The sequence below is a fragment of the Clytia hemisphaerica genome, unplaced genomic scaffold (assembly GCF_902728285.1).
Source record: "Clytia hemisphaerica strain Z4C2 unplaced genomic scaffold, Clytia hemisphaerica genome assembly, whole genome shotgun sequence".
Classification (NCBI taxonomy): Eukaryota; Metazoa; Cnidaria; class Hydrozoa; order Leptothecata; family Clytiidae; genus Clytia; species Clytia hemisphaerica.
In genome coordinates this window covers 930,841-941,582 of record NW_027103598.1, presented here as the reverse complement: position 1 = coordinate 941,582, position 10,742 = coordinate 930,841, and the positions used below count along the sequence as shown (strand labels likewise).

The 10,742-nt window shown below is 34.4% G+C and overlaps 1 long non-coding RNA gene across 3 annotated transcripts; it reads right to left on the bottom strand.

Annotated features, from left to right (window-relative positions):
• Positions 1–789: 789 nt before the first annotated feature.
• LOC136801909 (uncharacterized) lies at positions 790–8,950 on the bottom strand. 3 transcript variants are annotated; one of them, XR_010845927.1, is made up of 6 exons: positions 8,740–8,950; positions 6,719–6,778; positions 6,038–6,362; positions 1,983–2,060; positions 1,684–1,745; positions 790–1,021 (listed from the first exon to the last, which is right to left on the bottom strand). It is a non-coding gene; the product is annotated as an uncharacterized lncRNA (long non-coding RNA). The 3 variants fall into 3 exon arrangements; XR_010845929.1 differs by lacking the exon at positions 8,740–8,950 and adding an exon at positions 7,313–7,405; XR_010845928.1 differs by lacking the exon at positions 1,983–2,060.
• Positions 8,951–10,742: the final 1,792 nt, after the last annotated feature.

Here is a 10,742-nt window from a genome sequence, read left to right as displayed (position 1 = left end):
GGTGAAAATCAACCAAAATTTAGGAAGTCTTTCCAAGGGTTCCCAAAAAAAGAAAATTTTACCTCTCTAAGGGTTTATTTTCGGTTAGACTAATTAAGGTTTATCTTTTCCATGTATTGGGCTCTTCTAGAAAAAATTGTACATGGGGGTGGAGGATATAACAATTTTTAGTGATTTATCGCCCGAACAGGGTGACTTTTGGCCCCCCAGACAATAGGTTTTACCCCCCAGACAAGCATCTGCTGACCCCCCGGACACCCCAAATTACCCCCGAACAGAGCAAACTTACCCCCCGGACAAGGCAAATTTTGATGATTTTTTGCTACCCCCGGACAAAATATCCTCCACCCCCCATGTACAATTTTTTCTGGGAGAGCCCATTTTTACAAAATAATCATAGAATTATATTGATCTAATAAGAGTACAATAAATTGAAAAATATCTAGGCGTCGAGAGTTTATGATGCATTACTTCCTTCATGAAATAGTCTGCGTTGAATTGTCAATTGTCAGTCTTTAATAACCAAGTTAAAGTTTCAGTGAAAGCAGAATACATGTTTGTTTATAAGCATTGCACTTATAAGCATATCTAGGCTCAGATATAGGGAAAAATTTAGCATATGGCAAGCATTGCTTGAGCCTACCAAAAATATTTTTTTCCTGATTTTGGCTTTTTTGGCTGGAATTTCACGGATTTTCAGCATTTCCTAAATTTATGCTTTAGATTTAAGCATCCCCTCAAACATTTTTCAGTCTTATCAAGCTTTCGACCTAAGAATCTCTGAGCCTGTTTTCGGATTTTTGTATGCTTCTAAAAAAAATCATGCAATATATAACCATTACAAGTTGGATTGTCTCTTTCGATCGTTTACCATAATTTGTTCTCCGTCAATCAATCGAAATAGCACGATACTCTTTCTCCGATGGCAGTCTTTTGAAGTATTATCACGTTGTTATCATTTCAAATTTCGTTCAAGAACTTCAACGTATGGCAGCATAAATGTCCAGCATCCAGTTAACAGCTAAAATGGAAAGGGAATTGCTTCAATCATAAGCCATGATCTGCATGGTTAAAAGCAGGCGTCATGCCACACAGGATATCAATGGAACTGATCGTATCGGATGAAATGGTATGATGCGATAGAAAGGAAATAACAAAAGCTCTCCAATACTGTATGCTTTCCTTAATGGCACCGTTAACACAAATTAACTACTACAAAACTTTCGTTGTTTTCTGGTATCTCAAAACACATTTCTTTTATTTTCTCAACCATTAATTCAAGTTTGAAAAAAAAACAATTCAATTTTAATTTTTTTTCCATCATCCGGTCTAAAGGTTCCTTTCCAATGTCTGTAAACCAAAAATTACCTTCCAAACCAGAAAATGGAAACGTCTTTTGCCCCTCCCTCTGAGACGTTTAGCCCATTATTCTTAAATTTTGCCAAAAATATGCATACTTTTCAGAAAGTGATTCAGCCCTTTGTAAGTTAACCAATAATGTACGATTTTTCAACTGCTAAGTAATAAATTTGCTGCAAATGGTATGAGCTTTGTCAGAACTTTTTTCCCATGCTCTCCTTCTTTCTCCTTTTCAGAATCTCCCTGAAATGAAACATTTGCCACCCCCTTTTGAGACCCCAGCAGAATGTAATATTCCATTAAAGCCAAGAACAATAATTTTACCATTTCTTCAATTTGGACATCTTTTGAATGCTGATTATCCATCAAAATAAATCACTTGATCACTAGAGTGAAAAAAAAATTAATCAGATTACAAATATTTGATTCAAACTTTTTCTTCAATTTGAAAATATTGTATCAACAAAACGTAGATAAAAATGCTATAGTAGTTCATTCAAAGGAACACAAATTTACTAGAATGTAACAAATCATAATTAAAAGTAGGCAAGACAATCAAATTAAAAACAAACTAGTAAGCAGAAGCAGTTAAAATAAGTCATATTTTTCACTTTCTCATTTACCATAAGTGCAAGAAGAATTTTCAACTAATATTCCAGGTCCTCTCACATATTGAAAGCACGGCTCCTCTGAAATGTTGTCTAAGTAAGAAATTAAATAAGCTAAATAGAGGAAATTCAATTTCAAAGTATGACAATCTGACAAGTTGGATAACAGTGATAGGGATAGTGCCTCATATTTGGTTATCAATTATTTGAATAGTTTTCTTTTAGCAAATGATTTCTTTTTAAAACTCAATTATTAATTTCAGTCCATCTTAAATTTGGCATTCAAAGAATGCTGCAAAAGCAGTTATCTTGGTAATTTGTTAAAACTAATAATAGAACGTGTAGATTGAGAACATTTCCAAGACCTCATGAGTAAACAAAAAAATCAAAACAAAAACAACAAGAACTTGAATCATCTTTCCAGAATAATAGTACTAGATTTCCTGTCTGTCTGAAGGTTTGAATTTTTGGGTTCAAGACTGAAAAGGTTCAGATTTACATCTCCTCAAAAACACCCATAAAAACTTCCTTAAATTTTTTTGTTCAGTCCCCTGAAGCCTTGAATGACAAGGTTATTGTTAAAAAGGTTAGACAATATCATTATCAAGGGGAAATAATTCAATAGTACTGGTTGAGAAATACTATTTTCAAGTATTATCATGGGAACAGATATTTATGGGAATCCCCCCTGTTAAGTGGTAACCCCCTTTAGGAAATTGAAAATAAAAGACTCCCCTTTAAGTCTTTGGAAGTCTCTAGGCTTCTGCTCATCGTTTAACGAAAAAGTTTCTTATAGAGGCTGCTTAATAGTCAGCAAATCCTCTTTCCCACTAAATGTTGCCATTCGCTGAAATCCACGAGACATTTTGATTTAAACATTTTCAAACCAAGGCCCTTAGCGAGAGGAAGGATTTTTGTGTTTCCAAGCTTGCTTTGGCTTTTGGAGGATTTTATTTTAGTGCTTAAAGCTTTTTAAAGATAAATTTATGTTCTGTTGTATCTATGGTATGTATAAAGAAAAACTTGGGTCGCAGTTGTTTGAATTAACGATTCACACCCCGGGGGGGGGGGGGGGGGGGTACTTAGGCAAAAATGGGTGCTGGGTATGTGCGTGCCTTAAGGGTAGGGTTTTTCACCCTCCCAAAGTCTCTCTAAGGGTTACCAAAACAACAAAAGTCAAAATCAGTCTCTCTAAGGGTCGGTTTTTTCACAAACTCGGGTCAAAGAAAAGTGAAAAGTCAAAAAAGTGAGAACATTTTTAAAAAAAGTGAGAAAATTTTTCAAAAATTAGAGAAATTTTTCGAAAATTGGAGAAATTCTTTTAAAAATCGAATTTCTTTGGCCCATTATAGAAATTTTTTGTGAAAAAGTCTCTCTAAGGGTTGGGTTTTTCTACACTGAGTCTCTCTAAGGGTCACCTTTTCACCAAAATTCAGTCTCTCTAAGGGTAAGGGTCCAGAGGTCTGGCACGCACATACCCGACACCCATCAATCCTAGTACCTCCCCCGGGATTCACACACACCTAAAATTCTTGAGGAGTGCGATCAAACACAGGCCATAAATTTGGATTTTACTACTAAAGTTATTCATAGCACTCCTCATCACATGCCTAAAGTACTTTTTAGGAGTGCAATTTTGGAATGATTCTGGAATTTTGAAATGACAAAGCCTGAGAAACTGTAAACCTATTGGTTAAAACAAAAACTACCCCAGGTTTCACCCAAAAAAACCGAACATCTTTGAAGTTACAGACAGACAGACAGGCAGATGAAGAGAAAAACAAAGACAAACATTCTCAAATTATTTCTCATCATAAGTTATCTAACTTCATGTCTTTGGTATATAAATAAACTGTAGCTTGGTATTGATTTGGTTACAATCTTTTTTGCTTATTTATGCCTTAGCATAAATCATCTCAAAGGGAAAGTATTGTAGTTCGCAAACGCCTTGGAAGAAGGAGCGCGTCGCTCCATATCAATCCCGAGAGACAATTTTGTTTTTGAAAAACTCACAAGATACAGGCAAGTCGCAAACAACTCTGGAATCCCTAATTTCTAATAAAATGGAAAAAATATTCCTGACTAAATTTAAAAATATATAAATTGTTAAGAAAATTTGAAAAAATATAAGGAAAAAATAAGCTAGTTCGAGGGCGCGTCGTCACCATGTATCTTGTCTCCCAGCCCAAATTTTTTAGGATATGAAATTAGATTTTTCAAATCACAAGTAAACCAAGACTGACTCCACTAAGCTGACCAGATCTAACAAAATAATATTTCATTAAACGCTGACTAACTGTATTGGTTATGAGCACACTGTGATGCTTTGTCATGGTTTTTCTTATGATCGTTTTGCTTATTAATGCCATTTAGCATGAATCATCTCAAAGGGAAAGTATTGTAGTTCGCAAACGCCTTGGAAGAAGGAGCGCGTCGCTCCATATCAATCCCGAGAGACAATTTTGTTTTTGAAAAACTCACAAGATACAGGCAAGTCGCAAACAACTCTGGAATCCCTAATTTCTAATAAAATGGAAAAAATATTCCTGACTAAATTTAAAAATATATATATTGTTAAGAAAATTTGAAAAAATATAAGGAAAAAATAAGCTAGTTCGAGGGGCGCGTCGTCACCATGTATCTCGTCTCCCAGCCCAAATTTTTTAGGATATGAAATTAGATTTTTCAAATCACAAGTAAACCAAGACTGACTCCACTAAGCTGACCAGATCTAACAAAATAATATTTCATTAAACGCTGACTAACTGTATTGGTTATGAACACACTGTGATGCTTTGTCGTGGTTTTTCTTATGATCGTTTTGCTTATTAATGCCATTTAGCATGAATCATCTCAAAGGGAAAGTATTGTAGTTCGCAAACGCCTTGGAAGAAGGAGCGCGTCGCTCCATATCAATCCCAAGAGACAATTTTGTTTTTGAAAAATCACAAGATACAGGCAAGTCGCAAACAACTCTGGAATCTATGAAAATATGAAAAAATAAATAGAAAAAATAAGCTAGTTCGAGGGGCGCGTCGTCACCATGTATCTTGTCTCCCAACCCAAATTTTTTAGATATGAAATATATCGATCATTGAGTGTACAATAAACCAAGTCACAAAGCACTATGCACTCGTACTACAAAATATTAGTTTTTGTATCTCAATTTTCTTGACTTTGTCTGGCTGATCATAAAAATATCTGACAAATGAAAATGTAAGTGGAAGTTTAGGTATATGTCCATGAATTAAAGGCAAGTGTTGATAATAAATAGAAACAACAAATGAAGTCAAACATTTTCATAAACTTTAATAAATTTCTTATGTTATTTTCTTATTTCTTTGTGTATTATTTAAAGAGTTAAACCATTCAAATGAGACAGAAATCCAGACAGTAGGAAATATATAAACATAATCATCTTATGTTTAGCAAGAATATTCCTTTGGCTAGTAAAACTTTGAAGCAAAGCCAAATTTTGAGGATGGATCTCTCCCTGTCACCTGTATGTAGGACACATGGCTGCTCATGTTTCAAAAGTATTTACCTATATAGCTATAAGCAAAAAGCTCGTACCCATGTCTTTTTTTAGCTATTAAAACATAATAATTTAAGTTAAGTTGTTTATAGGAGATCTCCTCCTCTACAAAATCTAGGGAGCCACATGCTATATCCATAACATGTGTATCAAATCAAATCAGAAAGGAAATCATTTTGCTAATTGAAAGATAACCATCTTATAATCATTGGCACACTTCAACCGAGCTAACCACATAATTTTGTCACATATCCAAACAAAGAAAGAAAAAAGTAAGGCCATTGTGTTGTTGCGTACAAAATTGTAAATTTTCAAAAACACCCCCAGATATTCACACAAAACAAGGAACAAGTGAGCAAAATTTAAGCCAAATCTGACCATTTTTGAAGTCTCCAGTCTGTCCAAATGTTTTATTGAGGTGACATACTGACTGACTAACAGACATACATTCTCAGATTCTAGCTCAATTGAAGTTGAGAACCAGTGGAAAAACAGATTGGATATCATGATCAAGTAAAAAGTAAGCAAAACATACCCAATATATTCAATTTGATCCGTATCAGATTCTTCTTCATCACTTGAACTTTCCGATTCTGTTTCAGTATCTGTGTATGTATCAATATCCTTGTCATATTCATTATCAGTCACTTATTTGTCCACCATCAAGGATGCTACATTTAGTGCAGATTTTTCTTCGCCACTTGATTCTGATTCCCTCTATCTGTCTGAATAAATTTCCTTGACAAGTTCATTGCCATTTCTGTAAAAACCCACTCATTTTTCCTTCATCATGTGTTGACAAGTTTAATGCTGTCAATGTTCTTTCACTCTCAGTCATTGTTCTTTCACTATCAGCAGTTCTAAAATGTTTAAAAATGTCAGTCTTAAAATTAAGGCAATGATTGATTTTACTACTAGGGACATTTTAAATTTTGATTTCACAGCTTCAAAGATTTTCAAATTTAAAAAAAATTTGAATGTGAGAATACAAGCATAAACTCTTGCAATTTGTTAAGAATTTTTAATATAATAAAGAGGCATTCACCTTCACGAAAAAGCCTTTTAAAAGTATTTGGGCCAGAATTCATACTTTTCAATGAAAATAGCTAGAAAATTTTTTTAATTCATTTAGCTCTGAGAAGTGACGTTGTTTACAGCAGTTCCATTAATTAAAATGTGTAGTAATAGAATTTCAGTTTAAAAAGGTTATACTCACAGATGACTGTGCTCAATGCTTTCCCCAATGTTGTAGAGTACATTTGATCATCAAACATTCCTATGAAAAATTAGTCATTCATTCTTTGATTTTATCCGAATTATATTTACATTGAGGGTTACATTGAGAGATCTGAAAGCAAAAATTTGAAATAGCTTTTTAAAAAGCTACTCTTGAACATAAGTTCCTTTCAAAAAGCCATCAAACATACAATCAGACAAAAATGTGAACTCAAGTTTTGTTTACATAAAAATGCACCAACAATGAGTTGTGATGATATATAAAAGCAGGACCTATAATTTGCTTCAATTTAAAAAAAGAATCGATATAGATCTAGCTGGGGCTGGGCTTAAATAATTGTTGGTTTGCCATCACCTGACCCTAGATTGTGGAGGTGGGTTGGTCGGTCAGATTTTTTTTTTATTTTGGCAATTTATGAAATTTTTGTCCATGGAAGGGTTATCAGTTTGTTTACATTTAGGTAATTTTGAATAAAAAACAGAAGTGCTAGCAGGGAATTTACGATTCTTATGCTTGAGACAAACAAGATACAAATTTTCTATTTTTTATTTTTTATATTTATTCAAAACAAACCTTGAATGAAATTCTTGGTATCATTCTTATCAAACAAGTTCATCCATCAAACTAGAAGTTCAGTAAACATTACAATCCTTTCAATTAAAAAAGAAACCAAATTATATACAATTTTACACAACATACATGTTTTTTTTTTTATAAGCAAGTGTCTGCCCCTACATCAGGCTCGCATTATGCTTAGCATTTTATTGTTCTCAAACAATAGAGCCATTGTTTAGGTACCAAAAACTGAGCCTGCATATGCTTATAAACGTTATGCTTATAAAAGAAAAAACATGTATGAAGCGCATGCAAACTTTCTCTTCACTTTCTCATATCCATCATTAAAATTTTACAACATCCATCATTAAAATTTTACAACTTTATTACGCTTCAACGTTCAAGTCACGTGATAAAAATAATTTGCACACTTAGTCTGGTTTCCCCTTCCTTATTTATCAAAAACACACGCTATCTAGGCGCTAAGAGGCTGCACGCCGTGACGGCCAGTATGGTGGTCACATTAGATTCAAAAGGAAACTGGGTTCTTTTTATTATTTTCAGTTCTCGGTAAAAAGGTCTACTAAAAAATTCTTTGCGTGTAAAATGTTGTTTTGATTTGGGTACCGTCGACTACTCTAACTTGGGACGATTGGTCGAAACATGGGACTGTTGCATATCTGGTCTGTATTTTCACTTACTGTAAATTGAAAGTGAAATCGTGTATTTTTAAATTCGCCGTTCCTTAACTGAAAATCAAATGACTTTGGAGGTTCGGTGAAATGGTGGCCGAATTGCCGTTTTAAATTTTTAGATTTCAAGAGAAGGAAATTTTTTATCTTTCTTCAACAAGATTACTTTAATATAATGCCAATTATGCATGTAAGTTTTATATTAATACTTCCTTTTTGCATATGTTTCGCGTACTTTCTACGGCCAGACAATCTCAATCGAACGGAATCGACGATGGAACCAGTCGAACCAAATCGAGAACGCAATCGACCGATTGAAATTCGATTGTCGAACGTTAATCCAAACTCCCTAAAATCTGATAAATAATCGATCACGAATCGATAGTTGATCGATTAACTATTTGATTGATGATTAATCAATTTATGATCGATATGTAATCGATCAAAAAAGCTGTGATCGATAGCCGATCGATTTTTAATCGATACTTAATTTAATCGAAGTATAATCGATCTATAATCGATAAACAATCGATGACAAAATTGATCGATAAATAATCGAGCTTTGAAAAAATCTTGAGTATCGATTACCTATCGATTCTATCAGTTAATCGATATCTAATCCATCGATTACTTATCAATTATTTATCGATTACTCAAGATTATCGATTATATCGATTAACTACGCCTGGTTTTTATACCGCAATTGCAGTAAAAATTGCTACTGCAATTTAGGGATTTATAAGAATCACTCACTCTGTATCTTGCTGAAGAAGAGCATTGCCATCATCATGTTCAGGTTCTAGACCACCAGTGACATCAACAGTCTGTTGTTCGTCACCACTTTCAATAACATCAGCAACAATTAATTCTTCATCTGTTTCACTTTGTAGGCTGTTTGAGGAATCAGTTTCTGGTTCACTTTCACTCTCACCAGCAGTCAGATGTGTTACCAGAAAATGTGCAAATGCACCAGGGGGGGGGGGGGCACGCAGTTACTACAAGACAGTATGACACTTACTACCGTGGTGGTACTGTATTCAGAAGTTATGAAAACAGTTACTACACAGTGTAGTAACTGCTGTTTGGGGGTGGTGCCAAACACTAACGCTAGCACTTTTGGTGTAGTAAGTGCTTATATTTTAATTCTTTTTAAAGAACTTTCAAAATTTTTCACAAAAAATGAATTTTTTTGTGAAAAAATTCTTTGTTAAAAAAAATATTTTGTTATAAATGGACGAAAAAAAATTTGAAATTTTTCTCAGACCCAACTTTGAAATTATGCTTTCCCTAATTATCATTAAAATGTTCTCAACAGCTGTTAACCAAGTAAATTAAAAGAAAATCTAGCACAAAAATGGCTTTAGGTTAGGTTGAAAAATAATCGCAATTTAGGGTAATTTCGAGCATGTTTTTGATGATATCACTCAAAATCAGGGGTGGTACCTGAAAATCTTTTCTGAAAACAGTTACTACCAAGGTGTAGTAACTGCAAAGGGTGGTGGTCCTGAAAAAAAGTGTTGAAAAAGCACTTACTACACATCATGTCTTGTAGTAACTGCGTGCCCCCCCCCTGATGCACTGTGTGTTTTCTGTGTATATCCAAGCTCTTTTTTCTTTTGCATCCAAATTTTAAAGGTAGTTTGATTGAGACTTATAACAGGCATGATTCTATAGTTCTAAAATTTCAAAATACAGAGATGTTATTGCATTTTGTAATCCATATTGGCAGTTGGTAACCATTTGCTAGACACTTTAAATTTCACCCTTAAAAATTATATCTAACTGTATCTCCATCATCTCTGAAAAATACACCTACAAACTTTATACACGTATAGTTGAATGATGTCAACAACTAATTCAGTTAATATTAACACTGCTAAAGGATAAATAGATCCCTTTACAATACGAGAATCAGTGAAAAATTTCAAAAAACATTTCTGTTTCGCCATTACTCTCCAAGATCGAGTTTTGAGCAAGACTAGTAACCGATCTTTTTTTCTCGCCTTGTAAACGGTGAACTCGCGATTGAGTTTTTTAATATTTTGTCGGAAAAAAGTAAACGGGTATATTTTGCTAGAAAATTCAACTGCATTATAAATTAATCGTTCCTGGTTTCTGGAAAAGTACCCTACTGCAGTGGAACGGGTCAATTTTTAATAAATCAGCTGAATCAAAACATCAAAATGAGCCGTTCCCCTCCAGTAGGGTGCTTTTCCAGGAAACATCTTGATCCGAGCTGGTTTTAAAGCTCTGAAAAAACCTACCGGAACGCCTCCAAATTTCCAGCTGGCTAACTCAAGGAACGGCTCAGAAAAAAAGAAAAAGAAGCTAGAAATCGTCCCAGGAATGGCTTCAGATTTCCAGCTGGCTAACTCAAGGAACGGCTCAAAAAAAAAGAAAAGGAAGCTAGAAATCGTCCCAGGAATGGCTCCAGATTTCCAGCTAGTTGGTTAAAGGAACAGCTTCAAAATTCTACCAGCTGTGAAAAAGTTCCGTAAAATCAGCCGTAAAATCAGCCTGGAACACGTGTGAATTTCCAGCTGGAGAATTGTTAGAGAACTTTCAAAATTTTTCCAGGGAACGGCTATACATTTCCAGGAGCAAACTTTTTGAAATTTTCCCGGAACGCCTAGGCCATTTCCAGCTGAGGGGGGTCTCCGGAACGGCTTTTCCATCATTTGGCCTCGATGGCTGCTTTCGACAAGAATTCTTCTGCCTTTGTTGGTATAAGACTTGCTAGCGTGGGTTTTCTTTTA